The sequence below is a fragment of the Lissotriton helveticus genome, chromosome 7 (assembly GCF_964261635.1).
Source record: "Lissotriton helveticus chromosome 7, aLisHel1.1, whole genome shotgun sequence".
NCBI classification, from domain to species: Eukaryota; Metazoa; Chordata; class Amphibia; order Caudata; family Salamandridae; genus Lissotriton; species Lissotriton helveticus.
Window position 1 is genome coordinate 10,954,389 of NC_136068.1, and position 24,806 is coordinate 10,979,194.

Consider the following 24,806-nt stretch of genomic DNA (forward strand, 5'->3'; position numbering starts at 1 on the left):
TGGGGGTATAGTGGGGAAAACGCCTGGTGAGGTATTTAGGGCCAGTTTTGTTGTAAGCACAAAAGGCAATGATCAAAATTTTGAAGAGGATTATTTTGTGACGGGGTAGCCAGTGGAGGGATTGAAGCGCTGCAGTGATGGAAGATCTGCGGGGTAGTCTAAGGACTAAACGTGCGGCTGTATGTAGTACGCTTTGCAGTTTCAAAATTGTGCTCTTTTTGGCCCCTGCGAGCAGGCCGTTGCAATAATCCAGGCGTGAGATTATGAGTGCCACTGTCACCGTTTTTCTGGCGTCAATGGGGAGAAAATCGAAGAACTTTCTGAGAGATTTGATCGTTCCGAAGCATTTGCCTGCGACGGTTCTGGCATGCTGATCAAAGGAGAGGTCGGAGTCAAAGATTACGCCGAGATTCCTGGCGGATGACACTGTCTGAGGGGGAGCAACAGAATTGTCCGGCCACCAGAGTGCTGGACAAAAGGAGGTGTTTTTTCCGATCGGGAGGATCTCCGTTTTACTCGAGTTACACTGCAAGTGATTGTTGTCCATCCAACGGAAGACTTCGGTCAAGCAGTGTTTAAGATTGAGTTCTGCTTTAGTGGATTGATCCTCTAGTGGCACAATGAGTTGTGTATCATCGGCATACGAGGTGACAGGTATGCCGAATGATTCAATCAGGGTCAGGAGGGGAATGAGGTAAATGTTAAAAAGGAGAGGGCTCAGGATGGATCCCTGCGGGACACCTGAGGAGACCAGCTTATCTTTGGAGTGGAAAGGGCCCAGAGCGACGGTTTGAGATCGGTCAGAGAGGAAAGACTTTATCCAGGATAGGGCAGAATCAGAGATGCCAATGTCCATAAGTCTATTGATGAGGATGGAGTGGGAGATGGTATCAAACGCCGCCGTTAGGTCGAGAAGGATGAGAATGGAGTTTTTCCTCTGATCTTGTAGGGTTTTTATGGTGTCAGACAGTTCGATTAGTGCGGTTTCGGTCGAATGTTTGGGCCGAAAACCCGATTGTTGGGGGTGGAGAATGTTGTTATTATCCAGGAAGCGTTTTAGCTCACTAAGAACTAGTTGTTCCGTTATTTTCCCCAAGGCCGGGAGCAGCGATATAGGGCGAAGGTGTCGTGTATTTCTATAGGTTCTGAATCAGTCCCCCTATTCCTGACCCTATTCTGGTTAAACTAACTATCAAGTTAACTAACAGTCAGCCCATGAGGCAAGAAAACCCCCATGATGCAGATACCGTTATCTGACGCAGTCACACTACGGCACAGGAACGTGTTATCTGATTAGGTCATAACGCTTGAGATCTAATTAGACAAGCGACATTCCTCCAGCCCCTGATAAGGCATACGACGTTTTCATAACAAATCAAACCTATGACAACCTGGATAATCCGTGCGGCCATTGTTTTTATTTCACAGAGAACTTTAGTAAAGAATGTGCTAACGAGCAAGTCGTATGACATATTTATTGACGTATCTATGTCCATCCTTACGTCAATCTCGGCACCTTTAAGGTATAAATATTGCCGACCTTGCCCTATGCAAACACACGCGTGGTGACAAGACGGAGCAGCCATACTTGCCGAAGCCGAGAGCAGAAGCAGACCCCGCTGGCAGCAGCCCCGCCTTCCTGACGCGCTGAGAGACGCGCTGCTATCTCAAGCCGAGAGACCCAGCACCGGCGCTTTCGGGCAGCCCTCGCAGGCAGCCTGGAATATCGAGAGCAGAGAAAGAGATACTATTCCTCATCCATCCTAAATTCCAGGTACAGAACTGAATAACCCCTCACAGAGAATTCTTCAGTTATTCACTTGGCAAAAACAAACTTAACTTAAACTGTAACTTTCTATTCCCGCCCACGCATTAGACTTAGGTCAGGTACACGGGGTAGGCGTATTTAGAAACACCAGTTGAGTACGTTTAGTCAAATGTATATGTGTATGTAAATATATTTTAATCATTTTAAACATCATATGGCTCAGAAACCATATCAATGTTTTTACAGTATTATTTTATACTATTGCTTTTAATGTATGCACTTTACTTAACTATAAGTATTGCAATAATATCGATCCATTTCTCATGTATGAGAAAAGAGACTGATCAATAAATAACACCTTTTTATTGAACACGCCCGTCTCTTCCTTTTCTCTACATTCTGATGAGACTAAGAATGCACGTACTGACTAAGTAAAATAATTGCCTTGTGCTCACACGACTCTCGAGATTGTATCTTGATTAGGGGAGAGCAAAGTTGTCATGTTCTATGGTTGTCAGAAACTAAATCCCTTCTTGTCTAATCAGGGGAGTTAATTCCTTCCTTGAACATTCGAGAAAGTTTCTAGCGAACTCTGAGCTTAGCTGGCAAACCCAAAAATTAAGTCTAGTATCGACAGTAGTAGACCTAGTTAACGTCTGGTCTAGGCCTTTACTGCTGTAGGTACTATTCCAATGCGCAGAGCCTATTGGGAAAATAAGAGCTACACTACATGGCGCCCAATGCGTTTGGAAAGGGCGATAAAACTAACGTAAGACATTTAGAGTAACTCAGTCGTGCTTTCTCACTCAGACCCCTTTTCCCAAATACTCCAAAGACGTCTGGAGTGGGTGAAAGGTTATATCCCCCAAAACCTCGCAGGAGGGAACTCCTATGTATGGTTCTTGGTCAAGTCAACGTTGAAGGATAAACGGTTCCAAAATATTGTGCATCTAATCTTTGTTCCATAAAGAAACCTGATCTGCAAACAAACATAATACCATCCTGTCTGTAAAATGGCAGAGAGTGATGATGAAAGAGAGGCAGTTAGATTAGCAACTGAACTCGCAGATGCTGATGCTACCATGCAAGCAGCAGACCCGAATATAACACTCATTCCGGTCATTAAAAGGAGATCTATAACCTTAAAACTTATAGAAAATGGACTGACACCTAGAGGTGGCACAGTCATATTCGTAATTGAGGCACACGAATATCGGCAGACAGAGGTATACTATTCATGGATACATTTTCCGGCAGCAAATGCTGTAACAAAGTACTTCCACTATTACAAAGTAGAGGAACCTCCTGAAACATACACTCCTTTCTAGGAGGTGGAAGTACCACTCAAATTCCAAGAGCATTTGCTCTTATTTGATGGCGCCCTAATACATAACAATCACATTACAAGGCTCGGTCCTTTAGGAAGACCAGGAGCAACATGGCCGGTCTTAGCCGGATACACACCACATCCAGACATCGAAAGAATGCCTGCAGCAGAGCTGTTAATACAGCTAAAACAACTACTAAAAATTCATAGACAATTAGTTCAGTATGTAATGCGGACTTCAACAATTCAGCCAGCGATTAAACTTCCACAGCTGACCCCTCACCAGGGGAACACAAATAAAATTACACCACAGAACATCCAATCCTGCCTAGGTAAAGTTCCAGCTAAACGGGAACAGATACCATTCTGGTTGGCACAGAAAATTACCCAAATAGAGGCGGTGTTTCCTGACACCACCCCATTAGAAAAACACAGGATTCTGACTATATGTCTCCCAATGGGAATCGCACCACACATTGAGGACTGTGACACTTGGGGTACAGTCTTTGCTTCCATCTACACAAAAACGCACGGTGTTCCATCCATTTCGGTAATACCAGATGTGCTAAAACAAATTCAAGATGAATACGGTCCAGAACCTGCTTTAACTCTTGGTATGAAATTACTGAAAGACTTCAAGCAGGTCTCGGCTATATTACTAGCCAACATAAAAGGTGAAGCAGCAAACGTGGCGATCCGCCAGAGGTTGAAAGAGACAGATATAGCAGACCAACCAGCTGAAATTGCCAGAATCATAGAAAAATCCTATGAAGAACTAGGCAGAGATAGTCTAGGTGGAATACCAGTAAAACCGCAACTGACTACAAGTCCAGAAAAAATATTTCTAATAATAATAATTCACCAAAAAAGAACTGGGATGGAAACAAACAATCCAATCCTAAACAAAAGAAATTCCAGTCCCGAGGAAGGTCTCCTAGGCGAAGAGAGAAATCTCCAAACCAAAGACAGAGGTCACCGCAGAGTGACCCCTCGGGGAATAGATATAACCTTAGAAATAGGGATAATATTAAAAAACCTGATAGATATCAAGACATTGATACACGTCCCTCTCAATCTTTTCAGAATTCCTCACAGAAATCGGAAAGAAGAGGACGATCAGAAGAGCACGCCAAGTCCAAAGACAAGGAACCTGCTCAACAAAAAAAGAAATTACAATTTCCAAAAAAGAAGGTAGCCAGTATCAAGGTAGTTAAAAATGCCGAGAATACTGAGGACACAACTGAAAAACGGAGAGTGGGCTCAGACAATGCTAGACAGCGCAGCAGAGGTGAGCATAGCTCGCAAAGTCCTTATGAATCATCTGGAGACAGTAGACACGAATGAATACCTTCAAGTGGAAACTGCAGACACCAGAGTTAGCAAGCCCCACAAGATATACGAGATAACATTACGTATAGAGGGAGATAAGACTAGGAAAATAAGGGGACTATTTTGGGATAACCTCTCCAAAGGCTATGACATCCTTCTAGCTGAAAAAGACTGGCCACCAGAGTTTGTCAGGGAGTGCCCTCATGGCGAAGAAGTAATTATGCCTGCCTTCTCGAATCAAATACCGATTCATAAAAAATACACACTTGCTAGAAAGTGGGCAGTGGCCTTAGCACCTGCTTTATATAAAAATCATGTAGGATGGGATGAGGATTCTCCTCCTCACAAAATCCAGTTAAAATCACAACCTACTGCACAAAGGCAGTACCCAATTAAGCAAGAAGCTAAAAAACAAGTAAATGAAATACTAGATCAGCTAGAATACCAGGGGGTGATTGAAACTTGCACCTCACAAATGAACAATCCTTTGTTTCCGGTCTCCAAACCAGACAATTCATATCGTCTAGTTTTGGATTACCGACACCTTAACACATGTTGCAAAACCTTTGCAGTGCAAAACTCACACAGTGCTGCACTAATGAATAACATAGTGCGCAAAAAATACAAAACAACCCTGGACATCTCCAATGGATTCTTTTGTCAAAACATAGCACCAGAGAGCAGATATTTAACTGCATTCTCAGTAAATGGCACTCAAAAACAATTCTGTCGGTTAGCCCAGGGGTACAAGAACAGCCCGGGGGTATTCTCAGCGAGAGTAACAGAATTACTACAACTATATGATGATGAAGCATTATCTTATGTCGATGACATTTACTTAACAGATGATGACTTGGATACTCACTTGAAAAGAGTGAACACCATAATACTTGGGTTCGCTGCAGAGGGTTACAAATTCAACTTTAAAAAATCCAGAATTGCCCATCTGACAGTCTTGTACGTAGGATATGAATTATCAAGTATAGCCTGGTTGACAATTTTCTAAGAACTAGAAGAATTAAAAAATCTAAAATATGAAAAGACGTATCCTCTGCCAATCGACATTCTGCCTCTACGACATTACGCCTGTGTAATCTATACAGACGGACATGCTCAACCCTCCGTTTGGGGAGAACATGCATACAATCCCACATGTGAGATTACAAAAGAAGTGTGGCGCGGAGGTAAACTAAGACCTCTATTAACAAAATCACACTCAGTAGAAACTAATTCAGAACTACAAACTGAAATAATAGCATTAAAAATGGCGCTGGATAATGCGGATCGCGAATTCCCGACACTTATAGTGTCAGATTCATATTACTGCGTCAAAGCATATAACAAGGATTTGCAGACATGGATTCAGAACGGTTACAAAGATGACACAGATGCACCAATAAAGCAGAAACTGCTCTGGGAACAAGTTGCTCTTTTGAAAAAAGAACTACCAAAGACTCACGTGACTCACTCACTGAGTCATCAACGTGATGGCGTTCACGTTGTGGGGAATTCATTGGCTGAAGCAGCCGCAGCGGCAGCCACTAAACCTGCCCCCGTAGATCGAAAAAAGCGTACATTAAAATACATTGACGGTGAAACATTGCTGGCGGTGAAAACGTCATCAAACGGCGACTGCTCAGCACTACCGATCAACTATCCACTCAATTATACATACATAATCGATGCAAACTCCGTCCCTTTTGCTCGAATCCCTGGAGTGGGGGATAGAGTGATTCCAAACATGGACAGGAGAAACTTGTTAATCGCAGACGCACACATGGGCGAGGGTCTCAGACACCTTAAATTAAAAGATTCTCTGGAAGAATTACAATCACGGTACTGGTGGCCAGGCATGAGCCTGCACTACACCATGTTTGTAAAAAACTGCCCAAACTGCAACAGAGATCGCAGTGGGGAGAGAAGCAGTTTAATACCTCGTCGTATCAAGGCAGATAATATTACCAGCAAAAAGAATGGCTTGCGATTAACATATACAGGCTAGTTTCCACTTATAATGTAGATCACCAGCACTCGGCTGACGTCCGGACTATTATACAAGATTTGCGAGTCTAAATGGCATATACGCTAAGAGCATGCTACGTTCGACCATTGTTTTCACTCAGGCAATCCAGCCTGGGGGGGAAACATGGCCAAATGAGCACAGCCAAGCGGGAATCTTCTCACTTCCTTCCTGAGGGTACGGGATGGTGTAAAGAAAAAAACCAAGGCAGAAAACAATCTATAATAGAAAGGATATTAGGTTCGGGAGCTGGGTGGGTCAAACATCTAATAAGTGTCCAACGTAGTCTAAATAACTTGCCAAGAAATTCTCTGAAGGGATTCAGTCCGTACGAATTATTATTCGGAACTAGGATGTTGATCTCTGACCTTGATAGTCAGACTTCAGTGGTAATAGAAAAAACCTTTGATGTCAAAGACCGTTTGGCTATTTTGCAGGACTTAAACAAAACAAGAAAAGACCTGAGCAACATACAGTTGAAACAACAGCCAACAACCACTGAAGAATCACCACCTGTCCCGGCAAGACCTGTCTGGATTCCAAAAGTCGGGGATCTAGTCAGGGAGAAGATCGCGGTAAAGAAGGAATTTGGGCCTTCTTACAGAAAAGCAGTTCCTGTCTTGTCTGTCAACGGGACAAGATCAGTTGTACTACCGCCACTTGCTGGAAAAAAGGAGAACCGAGTTGTATCCATCGACCTGGTAAAACCACAACATGTGGCCGATAACAAACAGTAGGCCAAGTGGACTCCCAATAAGTAGCAGAACACCAAGGTTTGCTACCAGTACAGAGGTCCTAACAAAAAGGCTCATCACATTCGAAACGCCTGCAGAAGAACAAGAAGGACTATGCAACAATGCAATAGAAATCAGACCTCTGAAAACCCAAATAAAGACATTTAGCAGAGACACACCGATCTATACTGAAGTACCAAGTGAAAATGCAAAAAACAGAAATCCTGAACCAATTGGAACAATTGACAGAACTGCATCCGGTTACTTCATCAACTTCGATGATTCCTCTGAAAGCCTGAGTGAATCAAGGACACAGCCATCATCAAAATCCTTTAAAGACAAAGCGAAGGAACTTTTGAAACATCTGAAAGAAACATATCTGGTTTCTCCATGGATTGAATTTTGGGTGGGTTTTGGCGCATTTATCCTCATACTTTGGCTCATCATGGTATTTACTTTGGGACGCTTCATTGAGGGAAAATATGCTAAAATGGACACAGCAAGTCAGAACATCAACTTGATCCTCAAACCACACACATCTTCACACGTCGAGAAAAGAGAACTTTCTTCAGAACTTTCTTCAGCCAACTTCACAGCCAATCCTATACCTGGTGGGGTAGCCTGGGACAACACTGACTATGAAATTTATGGTCCGGTCGAGATCCTGAAATATCCACACCAAATCAAGATCTCATTGAGTGACTTTGCAAAACCAAACTCATTTGCTGATGATTGGGACTTCGAAAGTATTAACAACATGATGTCTGACTTAGTAATGTCTGCTAAATTTACAAAACATGATTATTTGCAAGGTTCTACAAATTATGATAGTATGTATTGCTATAACCATTATGGTAACCATTTTTTACATAAATCTGCACAACCTAGAAATGTTTTAAGTTATAATCAATGGGAACATTGTGCTACACCTCCAAAAGGAAGCTCTAGAACCGTATATGACAAATATTCATATTTTTCAGGTTTTAACATAAGTAATGCTGAAACATTTTATTTTAAATTGTCAAACAAGACAGGGATGAAAACCATGATAACCAACACAAAATTGATATATTCAGATTCATTCTTTGAAAAAATGAATACATTTGGATTTGATTATTGGGACAAAAATGTTGATTTGAAAAGTGTTTGGGGTACAAAAGAATGGCAAGTACAGGGTTTAGAAGCTTTGTTTAGAGCCTGCATGATCCCAGAACAAATGATATTTTTAAATGACACTGTTCAACAAACCACCTGTCTTGGCTTAGCCAAAATCAAAGATTTAATTAAACCGTCTATTCCGAAGCCAACAATGTTTAGCAATAGCTCTGATACAGATGAAGAGATAGACGTAAACCATATATTAAACCAAAACAGAACACATCCTGATTGGAAACAATGGTTGATCTGGCCCACAGATACAAATTACTGTCAAGATAGATTCCTGAATAAAACACAGGGTTTCAAAATGACCAGGCCAGACCCTAGATATCCTCAAAGACATCACCCAGGGATAATAACAACCTACAGTGTGGGCAAATTATGCCTTCAATGGCTACAGACTTCCACACTGCCTGAAATTAAGCAACACCTAACTTTACTTACTGATGGTGCTGACTTGCGTGATTTCATACTGGGACCACGCAAACAGCGTCAAAAGCGTTTCATAGCAGCCTCTGTATATGCAGCATACAATGAGGCCTGGAAGGTTACTCAAATTGAGACAGCAGAAAGAATACGGGAAATTGACCGTATCAATTTGGAAAAATCACTTTCTGTAGTGGACAATGGGTTAATGACTCTGTCCTCCAGAATTTTTTCATTGGACAGCATTGTGTCTTCAGCAATCGATATATTATCGCAAGACTTACTGTTATTACAACATGGTCAGTCACAATTGCGTTCCATTGTACAGCTTGGCTGGACGTTACAAAATCTGCGTTCAGGCTATGTGCCTTGGCGTTTAATCAACACAACGTCACTATTCCAAATCTTTAACCTTACTGATAGACAAATCGGTATGGCGCAAAAGGGTGCTGATTATACAATCTTGAGCATTGAAAAACTAGAAAGATTACCAATGACAATGTCAGAACGACCTGTCAGTGAATGGATAATCCACGGAATCATAAATATTCCAATCTCAACCTTCAGGTTTCAATACTGCCAAAAATATATACAGGCTGGCATGTACGAGAAATTGGGAAAGGGGTACCTTAAAACAACTTGGAACCTGCCCTATTCACATGCATGTGTCAGTAATAAAGGACAGAAAGTGTTTCTTAGTGGCAACAATTGTGCTATGTCACTAAGCGGCACGCTTCTGTGTAACGGAATTAGTTTGCATGGAGCCTGTGAAGGGAATTCATACAACCTTTCATGTCACCAGCAAGGCGCACCTGCAACTGAAATAGAACCATTCTTTCAAAGACTCTATAATGGGAGTTACATTCTTATTGTAGACCGCAGATGTTGCAGTCTTATGCCCGGGACTCCTTATCTAGTAACTACAACGGCGAAGGTCAAGTGCTGTGGACGTTCTTTATTCCCCAGCTCCTTTCCAGACAGGGAGGCAAGGGCATGGCCCAGTTTGAAAATTACTTCTATTCGAATAGATACTTTAAGCAGAATGAAAACAGTGCTTCTTCAGACGCCTACAAGGCTCACGTCATCAAAAGAAACGTATGATCTACAAGTCGCAAGGACGACTGCAGAGATACATACATTATTATCAACTAATTCCCCCGTACATTTCGCGGAAATCCTAAGCGAAATCTTAAATATTTCTGATACCACTGGGGTCTCAAAGGTATTTAAAGACAGTATTTTCGATGGCATTAACACCATTCAAAGCCATACTGGGTATTTTTCCAGATTTCGTCCATTCGATTTTTGGCGGACTTCCCCTGATCCTAGGACTAATTGCCGGAATCCTATTCCTAGTCCTTATTTTTCGTTATGGCAACCCATGTCACAGATCAAACTCTCGCGACAATGGAAGATACGATCCTAGCCATTGGATACCGGGACCGGATATCAAAAATCCTGGGACTCTCCCGGCTTAGAGACCTGAACATGACTTGGTTTCTATCATTTCGACCAATGTGGCAAAGGTGTGTTTTACCTGTACTAAGGTGTCTGCTATGCGGAGAAGAATGCGTGTTAGACACCTGTCTGACGCTACAATCGGATGCGCCAGTGGATGCAGATACACTGTTGGTTCCTACCAAGGTTCACGCTTTGTGCTGCCCTCAAAGGCTGCCAATCCTGATGACGGCATTCCTGGAATCTTCACCACTGCGATTGAAGAGTAGTGAAGTTCAAGATGAAAGCAGTATCGAACAGGTACGACCTTCTGTCAGCAATGCGAATCAGAATGTCAATGGAGACAATCATGCGCACGAATGCATGGTTACCCCTATTTCCGACTTAGTGGAACTTTCCCATGAAGCTGTTGACAGTTTTTTCGAAAGCCTGAATGATATGATGTTCTCTCCAGAACAGAAATAGAGACTTTTGAGTAAACTCGCACACGGCGTTCCCTGAATTCGGCCTTCAACTTTAAAAATAAAGTCACATGAACAATTTCACTCCAGCTCACGGACAGCAATATTTTTCAGCAAGCCCCTTAAAATATTTTTCTACATATTTTTTCCCCGGGACACTGATCTTCTGCTTAAAGTAAGAAACTATTCCTAGAGAACTAAAATTTCTATTTTTAGATACTTTATAGACTTTAGCTGCTCGCTGGGATGTTCACAAATATTTTATTATGTGATGAAATTGTCTCGAACTTCCTTTCTGTATAGCCATATTAAGAGCCATTTCATGTGTATTTCTCATATACCAATAAGCAATAATGCATAAAAATGCGTGTTTACTTTTGCATTTAATTCATAGCTTAAGTGCATACAATATATATGACTGCAATTTTTCAGTATATTTGAAAATTTCGAAATGCATTTATGTATTTTGGGGTGGTAGGGTATACACTATACTCTATAGTATGTTGTACTATGTTATACTATGCATAGATTAGTAGATATGACCATAGTTAGCGTGGAGTGGGTGTCGTGTATTTCTATAGGTTCTGAATCAGTCCCCCTATTCCTGACCCTATTCTGGTTAAACTAACTATCAAGTTAACTAACAGTCAGCCCATGAGGCAAGAAAACCCCCATGATGCAGATACCGTTATCTGACGCAGTCACACTACGGCACAGGAACGTGTTATCTGATTAGGTCATAACGCTTGAGATCTAATTAGACAAGCGACATTCCTCCAGCCCCTGATAAGGCATACGACGTTCTCATAACAAATCAAACCTATGACAACCTGGATAATCCGTGCGGCCATTGTTTTGATTTCACAGAGAACTTTAGTAAAGAATGTGCTAACGAGCAAGTCGTATGACATCTTTATTGACGTATCTATGTCCATCCTTACGTCAATCTCGGCACCTTTAAGGTATAAATATTGCCGACCTTGCCCTATGCAAACACACGCGTGGTGACAAGACGGAGCAGCCATACTTGCCGAAGCCGAGAGCAGAAGCAGACCCCGCTGGCAGCAGCCCTGCCTTCCTGACGGGATGAGAGACGCGCTGCTATCTCAAGCCGAGAGACCCAGCACCGGCGCTTTCGGGCAGCCCTCGCAGGCAGCCTGGAATATCGAGAGCAGAGAAAGAGATACTATTCCTCATCCATCCTAAATTCCAGGTACAGAACTGAATAACCCCTCACAGAGAATTCTTTAGTTATTCACTTGGCAAAAACAAACTTAACTTAAACTGTAACTTTCTATTCCCGCCCACGCATTAGACTTAGGTCAGGTACACGGGGTAGGCGTATTTAGAAACACCAGTTGAGTACGTTTAGTCAAATGTATATGTGTATGTAAATATATTTTAATCATTTTAAACATCATATGGCTCAGAAACCATATCAATGTTTTTACAGTATTATTTTATACTATTGCTTTTAATGTATGCACTTTACTTAACTATAAGTATTGCAATAATATCGATCCATTTCTCATGTATGAGAAAAGAGACTGATCAATAAATAACACCTTTTTATTGAACACGCCCGTCTCTTCCTTTTCTCTACATTCTGATGAGACTAAGAATGCACGTACTGACTGAGTAAAATAATTGCCTTGTGCTCACACGACTCTCGAGATTGACTCTTGATTAGGGGAGAGCAAAGTTGTCATGTTCTATGGTTGTCAGAAACTAAATCCCTTCTTGTCTAATCAGGGGAGTTAATTCCTTCCTTGAACATTCGAGAAAGTTTCTAGCGAACTCTGAGCTTAGCTGGCAAACCCAAAAATTAAGTCTAGTATCGACAGTAGTAGACCTAGTTAACGTCTGGTCTAGGCCTTTACTGCTGTAGGTACTATTCCAATGCGCAGAGCCTATTGGGAAAATAGGAGCTACACTACAAAGATTGGTGAGGTCTGTCGGGGGTTTATTAGCCTTTTTCATGAGGGGTTTGACAATTCCCTTTTTCCAAGGGCTGGGTACTAGGCCTGAGCAGAGCAATGAATTGATTAAATTGTTGATGGTCGGGTTAACCACGTCAATTAGTTGGTGAAGTATTTTAGGGGGACAAGGATCAGACGGGGAGCCCGATTTACAAGCCAGGATGGCTTTTCTAGTCTGCTCTAAAGTGACCGGTGAGAAGCTACTGAGAAAGCAACCTTGAGGGTCCGGAGGAGGGGGCCCAGGAGGAGTAGCTGGAGGGGGGAAGTTGATTTGAATAGAGGCAATTTTGTCCTCAAAGTAGTCAGAAATTTGGTCGCAGAATATCTGAGAAGGGGGAATTTCAGGCAGAAGTGCTTTGGGCTGCGTGAACGATTTTACTATCGCGAACAGCGCCTTTTGTTTTTGGCCGGAGTTTTTGATGGCGTTAACGTAGTAGTTTTTTTTGGCCAATTTAATTTCAGAAAGATAGTTTTTCCTTATGGCGATATAGGTGATACGATTTGCCACCTCGTATGTCTTTCGCCATTTACGTTCTGCCTTTTTGCATAGCAAATGAGCATTGGCTAGTTGAGGTGTGAACCAAGGGGCATTTGTTTTGGTTTTTCCCCGGGAGGTACGGGAACGTGGGGGCGGGATTCTGGAATTCATTTCTTGTATGATCCAGTTGTGAAAAAGATCGGCGTCGATGTCGACGTTACCAGATAAGATAGGGGTTTGGATTTGCATTATGGGTTTAAGAATGATGTTATCTTGGACCTTTTTCCAGTTGATGTGATTGTTGAGGTGAGGAGTAGCTTTGTTGCAGATAAGCGGATTTACGCTCGGAATGCGAAATGGGATTAGGGAGTGGTCGGACCAGATCTGAGGCAAAGGGGGCAGTGTAATTAATGAGGGAGAGTTTGTACAGATTCCATCAAGGGTGTGACCCAGGGAGTGAGTGGGTAAAGTGACAAGTTGCTTAAAATTGAACATATCTAGGGTTTGAATGAAGTTAGTAGATTGTACATCTGATTTAGATTCAGGATGTAGATTAAAATCCCCTAGGAGGGTGAAGAATGGGTATCTGAGTGAGAATAGTCCTAAGGAATCGCACAGGGAGTCGAGGAACTCGGAGGCATTGCCGGGTGGGCGGTAGATAAGTCCGCCTGAGAAGGAGGTGTTTTCGTTCAGTTTAATAGAGAAGCCTAGTCCTTCTGTCTTTTTTAAGAGCTCTAGACTGAAGGTATGACAAGGAAGGGTGTCTTTAAGTATGATTACGACACCTCCACCTCGGCCCTTAACTCTGTCTTGCCTGAAGAGTGAATAGCCCTGGGGTAGGGCGACAGCAATGTCAGGGTTACTGTCTGCCGTTAGCCATGTCTCAGTTATCATGAGGCAGTCGAGATCGGACTCCAAGATGAGGTCATGTATATCTTGGTTGTGCTTGCACATGGATCGTGCATTAATCAGACCACCTTTGAAGAAGGAATGAGAGGCCTGAAGGGGAGGTAGGTCGGCCGGTGAAGGGGCTGAGTGGTGGCCAGTGGTCCAATGGCAGAGCTTGCAGCTAACTGGGCCTACCAACGCGGCTGGGTCAAGTATAGATGGACAATGCTTAGTGACCTGCAGTTGAAGGAGGTCGCTGGGCTGGTAGGAAATGTGGGAGCAAGAAAGGGCAGAGTTTCCTGCGCCTGTCGCGGTCTTGTCGCGGACGGGCGCAGACGGGCTTGCCTTAGGCGCTCCCGATGCGCTCGTTCGCTGCGCTTGCGTGGAAGGCACATTTGTAGTGGGAGTGGGCGTGGCCTGTCAGGGGGCGTGGTCTCGCGTCAAACGCGATGGCGGCCGTGAAGGAACGCTATCACTTAACAGCGCTAGTGTCCGTTGCTAGTGATGTGCCTGCTTGGCGATTTTAGAAGAAATGAGCTCTGGTGCAGGTGAAGGTTTTAAAAATGCATCAAACACAGAAAATACAATTTTAAAAAAAATCGGCGAGGGATTCCTCCGGCTTCCGCCTCAGAGGTAGATTTCAGTAAGTGCGCTTGTAGTCAGCGCTAGCTTTTATAGGCGGGAGTGGGAGTGGGCGTGGCCTGTCAGGGGGCGTGGCCTCGCGTCAAACGCGATGGCGGCCGTGAAGGAACGCTATCACTTAACAGCGCTAATGTCCGTTGCTAGTGATGTGCCTGCTTGGCGATTTTAGAAGAAATGAGCTCTGGTGCAGGTGAAGGTTTTAAAAATGCATCAAACACAGAAAGTACAATTTAAAAAAAAATCGGCGAGGGATTCCTCCGGCTTCCGCCTCAGAGGTAGATTTCAGTAAGTGCGCTTGTAGTCAGCGCTAGCTTTTATAGGCGGGAGTGGGAGTGGGCGTGGCCTGTCAGGGGGCGTTGCCTCGCGTCAAACGCGATGGCGGCCGTGAAGGAACGCTATCACTTAACAGCGCTAGTGTCCGTTGCTAGTGATGTGCCTGCTTGGTGATTTTAGAAGAAATGAGCTTCGGTGCAGGTGAAGGTTTTAAAAATGCATCAAACACAGAAAATACAATTTAAAAAAAAATCGGCGAGTGATTCCTCCGGCTTCCGCCTCAGAGGTAGATTTCAGTAAGTGCGCTTGTAGTCAGCGCTAGCTTTTATAGGCGGGAGTGGGAGTGGGCGTGGCCTGTCAGGGGGCGTGGCCTCACGTCAAACGCGATGGCGGCCGTGAAGGAACGCTATCACTTAACAGCGCTAGTGTCCGTTGCTAGTGATGTGCCTGCTTGGCGATTTTAGAAGAAATGAGCTCTGGTGCAGGTGAAGGTTTTAAAAATACATCAAACACAGAAAATACAATTTTAAAAAAAATCGGCGAGTGATTCCTCCGGCTTCCGCCTCAGAGGTAGATTTCAGTAAGTGCGCTTGTAGTCAGCGCTAGCTTTTATAGGCGGGAGTGGGAGTGGGCGTGGCCTGTCAGGGGGCGTGGCCTCGCGTCAAACGCGATGGCGGCCGTGAAGGAACGCTATCACTTAACAGCGCTAGTGTCCGTTGCTAGTGATGTGCCTGCTTGGCGATTTTAGAAGAAATGAGCTCTGGTGCAGGTGAAGGTTTTAAAAATGCATCAAACACAGAAAATACAATTTTTAAAAAAATCAGCGAGGGATTCCTCCGGCTTCCGCCTCAGAGGTAGATTTCAGTAAAGCCGTGTGACAATGGTGTACCCTTCCCTCAGCCGTGTGACGATTGCGTATCCTTACCTGAACGGTGTGATGATGATGTACCCTTACCTGAGCCATTTGGAAATGGTGTACCCTTACCTGAGCTGTGTGATGATGGTGTACACTTATCTGAGCGGTGTAACAATGGTGTACCCTTACCTGAGCTGTGTAATGATGGTGTAACCTTACCTCAGCCGTGTGACTATGGTGTACCCTTTCCTCCTGATTGTGGAAATGGGGTACCCTTATCTCAACCGTGTGGCAATTGTGTACCCATACCTCAACCGTATGATTATGGTGTACCCTTGCCTCAGCTGTGTGATGATGGTGTACCTTTACCTCATCCATGTGACAATGGTGTACCCTAATCTCAGCCATATGATAATGATGGGCCCTTACCTCATCAATGTGATTATGGTGTACCATTACCTCAGCCGTGTTACAATGGTGTACCCTTATGTCAGCAGTGTGGCAATAGTGTACCCTTATCTCAGCTGTGTGACGATGGTGTAAACTTATCTCAGCAGTGTGACGATTGTGTACCCTTACCTCAGTCGTGTGATGATGATGTACCCTTATGTCAGCTGTCTCACAATAGTAAACGATAACCTCAGCCATGTGAGGATGGTGTACCCTTACCTCAGCCATGTGGCGATGGTGTACCCGTACCTCACTGTGTAACGATGGTATACCATTTCCTCAGACCTGTGACAATGGTGTACTCTTACCTCACCTGTGTGATGATGTTCCTTTACCTCATCCGTGGGACGGTGGTGTACCCTTACCTCATCGGTGTTGTGATGGCGTAGCCTTACCTCCTCCCTGTGACTATGGTGTACCCTTACCTCAGAATAAATGTGGCTTCACACACCTCTCTGCGAACCTGTATCCCAATAAATAAAACAAACTGAACTAGCATGCGTGCACACCAGAGAGAGGTTGCCTGCCCCATGAATTACACAATATATGCAAGTGATTCTTCACTTGATATCTGGTTGCACAGCGTAAATATGACTAATCACATTATCAAGGTGAAACGAAGACATACACAATGGGTCACAATTTTTATACAATTGTTGAGTTGCTCATCTTTGCATGTCCTTAAACATTTATTTAACCAATCAAAAATTGAAACTAAACAGACGTAAATTTGTTTAGCAATCTGTTACCCTTACCTCAGCCATGTGACTATGGTGTACCCTTACCTCAGTGTTGTGGTGATGGTGTACCCCCTATGTCAACCGTGTGACAATGGTGCACCCTTACCTCAGCTGTGTGATGATGGTGTAGCCTTACCTCAGCTGTGCAGTGCTCACTCCAGTCACCCAGTACATTTTCTTCCTGTCTCGTTCAGCCCACAGAGCATCCAAAGAAGAGGGTCAGAGGAGAGTAGCAGAGGCAGATATTAAAGTGAAAGGAAGACAGGGATGATTTATGAGGTAGAGCATGAAGGAAGAATTAGAGATGGGCCCTGAATAGGAAGGATGGTAGGCATTATTCACTTAAAGGAAACACTGAGGAAGGACTAGAGGCAGACCTTGAGGACGAAGGGAGAGGGGGGTTAATCCCAGAAAGGAAACACTGAGGAAGAGCTAGAAACAAAGGTTGAAAATGAATGGAGAAGGAGTTTAATCCCAGAAAGGAAGCACTGAGGAAGGACTAGAGGCAGACCCTGGAGATGAAGGGAGAGGACGGTCAATCCCAGAAGGGAAAAACTGAGGAAGGACTACAGGCAGACCCTGAGGATGAAGGGAGAGAGGGATAATCCCAGAAAGGAAACAATGAGGAAGGACTAGAGGCAGATTCTGAGGACAAAGGGAGAGGGTGTTAATCCCAGAAAGGAAACACCGAGGAACAGCTCGGAAACATTGGTGGACTGAAGCCACAGATGGAAATATCTTGGCACGAGTCTCTATGCACACTTACACAATGATGACCACCACTAACACGCTAATCACAATGCCAACGATATATCCAACTGAGAGACCTGGACTGCTATTATGTGCTGGACTGCCATTATGTGGAGTACGGGCTTTTTCTGAAAAACAAAGAGAGAGGGAAGGGTCAGAAAGTCATTTATTGCTTGTTTTAACATATGCTTGTGTCAAGGAGCTCTGTACACGCCATCCTTCAGTGTACCAGGGCTTCACGACTCTCATGTGCAACCACTACTCGGTAATTTCTGCCCCCTTTATCAACACTTGCTGTTACATAACCATTAATGTGATGCACTGAGAGTATAGGGGATGTAAAATGTGGCGTTCTTTATGAGTAGAGTACAAAGACTGCAAGCTCTCCCTTGTATACTGATGAGAGTGTATGACTCGAGCCCTGTGTGCATTACATGGGTGGGAGTAAAAAGACTGCAAACTCTCCCTTGCATACTGGTGAGAGTGTATGCACTGAACCCAACGGTGCATCACATGAGTGGGAGTACAAAGACTGCATGCTCTCCCTTTTATAATGGCAAGAGTGTATGCGCTGAGCCCTGCGGTGCTCCAAAATGGGTGGGAGTACAAATACTGCAAACTCTCCCTTGTATACTGGTGAGAGTGTATGACTCGAGCCCTGTGTGCATTACATGGGTGGGAGTGCAAAGACTGCATACTCTCCCATGTATACTGGTGGGAGTGCATGGGCTGAGAACTGTGGTGCTACGAATGCGTGGAAGTACAAAGACTGTATACTCTGTCCTTGTATACTTGCGAGAGTGTATGCTTTGATCCCTGTGGTGCTCCACATGGGTGGGAGTACATCGACTGCATAATCTGTCCTTCTATACGGGTGGGATCATTCCAATCATGAAGAATAAAAAGATCACATTTCTTAAACAGGGTCATCAAAAAAAATATTTGAACAGATACACTGCAAATATTAAGATAATTTAGCGATGACATGCCATACTGAACCATTGAAACCACATAAAACACCATTAAAGTAATATTTCAATTCATTATGTAACAACTCTAAATAATAATAATAATAAACGAGTCTGCTCAGGACGGTTTGGCCATTTCGAATGCCGTCGGGTTCAGATTAGGATATTCCTGACACCTAACTCGCATCGTAATCTTTCGGCCGGAAACCTTTCAGATTCTTTGGAAAGACACGTTCCTGATCCGAAAAGGATGGAGCAAATGCCTTTAGGAGGCCTTCCAAACCGCATCAGAATTGGCCCCCAGTCGTAAAGAGCTTTGCTTATTACAAACTTTTGGGTTTTACCTTAACTGACACCCATCTTACACCGATACAATAGGAATACTAATCCAACAACAAGGTTAATATAACCATTTATTATTCCTGTATCAGGGGCAGAACATCAGCCTCGGTCAGTTTGTTCTCAGCTATACGGATGAATTTAACAAAACTAATTGTGAAATAAGTAGTTTGTCCCAAGAGGCATGACATAATTGCTTGGCGGCACATTCTGCCTCCTATTTCCTTAAAAATGGGTTTTAACAGTATTTACCTCTCGTCGCAATCTGGGGCAAATACATACAATATGCAATAGCGTTTCATTGACACAACCACATAATCTACAATTTTGTGTTTGTCAATTTTGTACCCATCTCGGAGTCCCATCCTTTGTTGGATTGTGACCGAATCTTAACATAAGATATCTGATTGGTGCATTTAATTTACTTAGAAGTCCTTAGTAAAGTGATACTACATGTACCCAGGGCCTGTAAATGAAATGCTACTTGTAGGCCAGCAGTTGTCACTCTGCCACCCACTAAGGTAGCTTTGAAACATGTTGAAACTTGTCTCAGGCCTGCATTGCATTCCGTAGTGCAGTTGTAAACTGCAAATCAACCTGGCAAATAAAGCTTTTTTCATGCCTCAACCTTAATAGACCATAGGGCAGGGTGCATTGTATTTAAAATAATGGATATGTGTTTTTTAAGTTTTACATGTCCTGGTAGTGAAAAGCTCCTGACTTCATTTTTCTCAAATGTAAGACTATCTCTCCCATTGGCTAACAATGGGTTAACTTTTTACATATAATATGTGCTAACTTTTTATTGGGAAAAATGAAGATTGGAATCAAATGAATTGTAATTTAAAATATTCTTTAATGGAAAGGCTTGATTTTACTCACAATTCCGAATACGCCACTTTTTGAAAGTTTGCATTTTTTTGTCCTAACCATTTGGTTCCTGCTGCTAATGCCCTCGGTCACATGACCCTTCTGATAGATGTTGTGTATTCCTCCCATATAGTGAGACAGTAGGGCTTGGGTGTGGGCAACCCTGACAGAATTATTGAAGGAGCTGCTTTTCCCTGTCCCACTTGCACATCACTAGGGGCTGCCTCAAGCACACACAAACACACCTTACACTAGTTTTTTGAGAATCTAGATTTCTTGGACCAGTTGAAAGCAAAGAACCTTCTAGAACCAGATGTAGGGTTAGCCTTGTAGATTCCGCTACTACAAAAGCTGGCACCAGGAATACATATTGGGGCATCAGTGCATCTCTTCAGTTCAGTCCTGGACCTGCAGAGGTCACTTGAAGCCCTGTCTTGTACCCCAAAGGACTGCCCTGCGGCTTCAGGCCTGTTTTCCACAATGACAAGGTTAGCCTTGCTGCTACCAGAGGACTGCCCTGCTGTTTTAATTCACCTTTCTCCCCAGAGAACTACCATGTTACTTGAGCCCTCCCTTGCTGCTTTACCCCAGGACTACCAGAGTTACCCCAAGGGTTAGTTGTCTGACCTCCTATGGAAGGTACTGAGACATTTCCAGCTCAATAGACCTTGGACCCTGTAGCTGGCCTCTGCTAGACTCCTGACCCATGCGTACTGGACACTTGCGTATTCAAATCCAACGTTGTGTATATATAAACATGCGCTATTGTTGCAAAGTGAACCAACTTCTCCCCCCTCCCTCACCCACTTCCCGGTCTGCCATCCTGACACCAACTGTCCATCCTAATATATGTAGACTATTGTCTCTATGCGTCCTTTCTTAATGTTGCAAAGCGAACCAACTCCTCCCCCCTCCCTCCACCTACTTCCCGGTCTGCCATCCTGACACCAACTGTCCATCCTAATATATGTAGACTATTGTCTCTATGCGTCCCTTGTAGTTGTTGTGCAGCAACCAAACCGATAGTATCTGTTCAGCCTTTCGATTATTGGACACGCATCCAACGTTGTGTATATATAAACACGCGCTTAATCGAATCCAACGTTGTGTCAAAATTTCAAAGCAATCGGTGAAGATCTTTCGGAGATTTAAGATTTTGAACAAACGAACATTGACATTTTTATGTGTCTGTTCAGGCTTTCGTTTGAAAACACGCGCGTATGCAACACTCGCGCATTCAAATCCAACGTTGTGTATATAAAAACACTCGCGTATTCGAATCCAATGTTGTGTCAAAATTTCAGAGCAATCGGTGAAGAACTTTTGGAGATTCATGATTTTGAACAAACGAACATTTACAGTTTTATTTATATAAATATCTGATAAGTTAACAATATGTGATAATGATTATATTATATTTGGTGGTAATTGCAATCAATTTTATGATTCTGTAAGGGATAGAAATTCAAAAGTTACATTTGCTCATTCTAGAATGTATTCACAGTTCAGATCCTCCATTCAGCATAAATCACTAGTTGATAGTCGGAGATTATGCTACCCTGATCTCTGGAAATACACCTTTTAGTTAAACTAATATAATTCACATTCTCGCATAGATTATTTTTTCCTCAGTAAATCCTTGGCCCAGCATGTTCATCATTCTGATATAGGATCTATACTCCTATTCAGCGTTTTAATAACACACTTATTTTGGATGCTAATTTCACCTCCCAATTTGAATATTTTATTTCTGAATTCTGTTACTATTAACAACACTACTGACTCTTCTTTTGCAATGGTTTGGGATTCCTTCAAGCCTGCTGCCAGAGGATTTATAATAAATGTAGTTTCACAAAAGAAAAAATATATGCAATCCCAATCATACCAATTACTTCACACTATTTAGAAATACGAGCATGCCTATTATCAGTCTGGTGATAAGACATCTTTGCAACAATTGATACCGATACCAACATTAATTTTAATATATTAACTACTAATGCTGCCTCTAATTTGCCTTATTGAAAAGTGATGCTCATTATTATGGTGGTCAAAATAAAATGGTGCAAGTACCCGCAAACTATTTAAAAATTAGGAAAGTTGGAGCCAAAAGTGAATCTTTACAAAGTACTACAGGGACCACACTTTTTAAAGATATGGATATTTTACATGAATTTGTTACTTTTTATACCACTTTATATTCTCCAGAAAGACAACCTTTAGAATCGTATCTGACTAACTATTTTCAAACTATTGCCTCTCCTTCTTCCTGTCACATTGATATTGATCCCTAAGGGTAGAGTTCTTCAACCTGTGGGACACCTTTTCAGGGGGGCGCCACCCTCCACAAACGCAACCTTTGGAATCGGATCTGACTAACTATTTTCAATCTATTGCCTCTCCTTCTTCCTGTCACATTGATTTTGATCACTAAGTATAGAGTTCTTCAATCTGTGGGACACTTTCTCAGGGGGGGCGCGCACTTCACCCTAAAATCTTAATTGTGTTGGCTAACTATCCCACGTCGCAAGTCTTCAACCAATTCAAATTGACTTTTTTCTTGGGAGAACTCCGGTAACAGAGGGTTGGAGGGGGGAGGTAGGGGGAGATAGATGGGGCGGGACGTGCCCATTCTTTGTCATGTTAAGAGCTAACAGTTATTTTTAATCGTCCCGGGAGGGGAGTTAATTCGCAGAGCTGTAATACTTCAGCTGCAGTGGAAGGCAGGAAGTCTCTGCTAAAACTGAAAGCAAATGAACAGACAGTACTGTTCCTTTGTGTTAGATTTCAGAGCAGTGGAGACTCCTTGCCTCCCCTGCAGCTGAAAGTGACTGTTACTATCTATCAGTTTCAGCAAAGGAGACATTCTGCCTCCCACTGCAGCTGAAGCATTTCAGCTCTATGACGTTAACCCCGTCTTGGGAGGGTTAGCTCTTAGCAAAAAGGAGACTTAGGGCTAGATGCAGGTAATTCATATTTACCGACTCTTAAATAACGAATTTTACCGATTCGGTATTTAAGAGTCGGTAAATATGAAGGGGGAGATGTAGGTATTACAGATTCTGTAAATACCGAATCGTTAAGATTCGGTATTTACCGAATCTGTACATACCGAATCGGTATTGCCCATTGATTCCTATGGGCCTTGAAGCCCATAGGATTTAATGGGCAATACCGATTCTGTAATTACAGAATCGGTAAATACCGATTTTAGCAAGGGTGCAGGGGGTGTCACTTTGACACCCTCTGGCACCCCAAAAATGGGCATGTGCGCCATGTGGCACACAGACATGCCCTAAGGGCATGTCTGTCTGTCACATGGCTAGGTGTGCATGCACACATGTGCATGCACACCTGAATTCGGTATTTTACCACACAATAGGATTGTGTGGTAAAATACCGAATTTGTAGGGCCTTTGGGACTCAGAAGAGTCCCACCTACATTTGGGATTTACTGAATCGGTAAAAATACCGATTCGGTATTTTACAGAATCGGTAAATTTACCGAATCGGTAAATTTATCGATTCTGTAAAATTCTGCCCCTACATTCCAAATCTTAAATACCGGTCGGTAACGGCCGAAATCGGCCGTTACCGACCGGTATTTAGGCTCCTACATCTGGCCCAAAGTTTCTTTTAAAATAACACAGGCAGGTGCACAATGCCCCACAGGGCTAAAATGACTTCAAGTTGCCAAAAGCAAAATGCCCGCCAGCCATGTGTTGTTTAAACAGCCTGCAAATTACTTGTCTTGACATTAAATATGCTTAGAAATAAAGAAATATGTATTCCTTTGTAATGTGACTTTTCTGTCTTTGTTCCCTTTTATTATCAGTCATGGATCATTCAGGCAGCCCTAGAACACAATTAGAAGTGCTCTCTATTTATATGTCCTGTTCCAAGTATGCACAGACAAGTGCTGACAATTCAGCTTTAGGTGACTACCTATTTTTGTATCGCCAGCAACATCAAAATAATGACCTGGCAACCCTAATTACAAAAGTGGAAGGGGCATATTATCAAGTGGCAGCAACAATTATCGCTGGCTGCGCTCAGCGTGAGATTTGTTATCGCCCGCTATCGCTGGAAATTATCTCCATGCTAGCGCTGTATTAACAACGCATAGTGCAATGAAGATAATTATTCCAGCGATAGCGGTGTTTTCCATGGAACATCGCTGGTTTTCCAGCAATGTTCCATGGAAAACGGCGATAACTTTGCTGATAGGACCCTGTGGTCGTATCAGCATAATCCACCCCCAATGTAAAGTATAGGTAAGTCGGCATTTTAGCAGATGTTAGTTTTGGCAAAAACCGCGGTTTTCGCCAAAAACTAATGTCTGCTAAAATGCGCGGCCCTCCTTGTAAATATCACAATGTGCACATCAGCAATATTTTACAAGGAGTACTGCCCCGTGACGCCCACTTTGCATCTCATTAGAGATGCAAAGCGAGGCGTCTGGAAAACGGGCGATAGTTGTATCTCCGCTTTTTTGGCTTTTAAAGCCAAAAAAGGCGGAGATAAGGCCTTTGTTGATATGCCCCCAAGTTTGATACAAGATAAGCACATTATTCCTCATTCTCGCCCTTCACTTTCACGCTCACCCTGCACTCACAGCGATCACAATGCACTCACTGATCACCATGCACTCACACCATTTACCAGCTCACCCTGCACTCACAGTGATCACTCTGCACTGTCAATAAACTGGTGCGGTTCACCCTGTACCTCACCCTGCAGCCTCATGAGCACACTGTTCAACCTGCACTCATGTGACACTTCTCTCGCCTGTCCCCCTCACAGCTCAATCTGGAATTTCACTCAAATAAGCCCAACAATAACCATGCATTAATTTGCCCCTACTCTCACACTGTTGCATGGTTCACCATGCA

At 43.2% G+C, this 24,806-nt stretch overlaps 1 long non-coding RNA gene across 1 annotated transcript in view; it reads right to left on the reverse strand.

Moving 5' to 3' along the window:
- LOC144766570 (uncharacterized) overlaps positions 1–17,785 on the reverse strand; it is a 34,017-nt gene extending 16,232 nt beyond the window's left edge. Inside the window, exon 1 of the long non-coding RNA XR_013597841.1 lies at positions 17,754–17,785. This is a non-coding gene — a long non-coding RNA (uncharacterized LOC144766570). The remainder of the gene's footprint in view (positions 1–17,753) is intronic.
- Positions 17,786–24,806: the final 7,021 nt, after the last annotated feature.